General features: G+C 39.1%; 1 protein-coding gene across 1 annotated transcript in view; it reads right to left on the bottom strand.

Moving 5' to 3' along the window:
* Nucleotides 1–1,836, bottom strand: part of LOC106877067 (transcription factor SPT20 homolog) — a gene marked incomplete at its 3' end in the record, with an annotated part of 52,248 nt that overhangs the window by 2,238 nt on the left and 48,174 nt on the right. The window lies entirely within an intron of this gene.

Below are 1,836 nucleotides of genomic sequence, written 5' to 3'. Positions count from 1 at the left end.
ATATATATATATATATATATATATATATATATAAATATATATGTACATATATATATGTATATGTATGTAAGTATGTATATATATATGTGTGTGCGTGTGCGCGCGCGCGCGTGAGTGTCCCACCACAGCTTGACAACCAGTGTTAGTGTGTTTACATCCTCGTAACATAGCAGCCCCGCAAAAGAGACTGATAAAGTAAGTTGCATGCTTAAAAAGAAAAATGTGCTGGAGTCGATAAGTTCGACTAAAATTCTTCAAAGTGGTGCCCTAGCATGGCTTCCATTTAATGACTGAAACAAGTAAAAGATAAAAAAAAAAAATTAAAAATGTAAATTTCATACCAAATAAATTCTTCGTGTACTGAAACTATTTTCCGTGCATGAACGGAGAATGCAAGTGACCGGTCATGCTTTTGCGGCAGCTCGATTAACGGTATGCAGGAATAGCATTGAGATGAACACTAATTCGAAGAAAGAGAAGACGAGGAAGACTACGAACTATAAGGTGCCGACTTGTGCATGAAGACAGACGAAAACGCGATCATTTGGCTTTGTGAAAACATAGAGTACGCATCTGATCGGAAGCACCGGGTGGGAACTACTGCTCGATGCACAAACGTACAGAGGCTGAACTGACTGCCGATCACAAAGCAGAAACGTTAGCATGCCGGGCGAAACGCTTAGCGGTATTTCGTCTGCCGTTACATTCTGAGTTCAAATTCCACCGAGGTTGACTTTGCCTTTCATCCTTTCGGGGTCGATAAATTAAGTACCAGTTACGCACTGGGGTCGATGTAATCGACTTAATCCCTTTGTCTGTTCTTGTTTGTCCCCTCTATGTTTAGCCCCTTGTGGGCAATAAAGAAATGAGAAACGTTAGAGCGCCGGGCTAAAATTTTTAGCGGCATTTCGTCTGTCTTAATGCTCGTGTTCGAATGCCGCCGGGCCAACTCCGCCTTTCATCCTTTCGGGGTCGATGAAATAAGTACCAGTGGAGTACTGGAGTCGATGTAATCGACTTAGCCGTTCACCCAAACTCACTGGCCTTGAACCTAAAATTTGAAATCATTATTATTATTTTTTCTTTTTCTTTTTAGTAAAATTCGAGCCACATCAAATTGACACAAGTCTAGCGCAGTTATTTGATAAAGAAGTAACAAAAGATATTTGTTTTACTTTTCCTCTCAAATAAATGTCTCAACTATAACTTATTTTAACCAACAGTGGACAATAGACTGCTTTCGCAACCATGTGTATTTTACAAGATATATCACATTTTACATAAAAAGGTACAGTTGTTTCAATCACTTTATCTTATTTCTACACCAAAGGAGCCACACCCGACATATGAATGAATATATAGACAACTGTAACATTATTTTCTTTTTTTTCTCTCCATCTGTCCGTCCATCCGTCCATCTGTCAGTCTGTCTGTTTGTCTATCTCTCTCTACACACGCACGTGTATTATCATACAGAGATATTTTCCGTATTGCTTTATAAAGACAAATGTTTGAAATCAAATTAAAAACACCAAGTCATGAATATTTACGTATGGTGTATAGAGAGAGCAACTTTTACAACATATCTTGGTTTTGCTATGCGACTTACGAATTGGTCTACTGTTATAAAACCTATGACAGAAAGTTACGCAGGAGTGGCTGTGTGGTAAGTAGCTTGCTTACCAACCACATGGTTCCGGGTTCAGTCCCACTGCGTGACACCTTGGGCAAGTGTCTTCTGCTATAGCCTCGGGTCAACCAAAGCCTTGTGAGTGGATTTGGTAGACGGAAACTGAAAGAAGCCCGTCGTATATATATATATATATATATATATAT

Source organism: Octopus bimaculoides, chromosome 16 (assembly GCF_001194135.2).
Source record: "Octopus bimaculoides isolate UCB-OBI-ISO-001 chromosome 16, ASM119413v2, whole genome shotgun sequence".
In the NCBI taxonomy this organism is placed as follows: domain Eukaryota; kingdom Metazoa; phylum Mollusca; class Cephalopoda; order Octopoda; family Octopodidae; genus Octopus; species Octopus bimaculoides.
The sequence above is the reverse complement of the archived record's forward strand: the minus strand, read 5'-3'. Positions and strand labels throughout refer to the sequence as shown.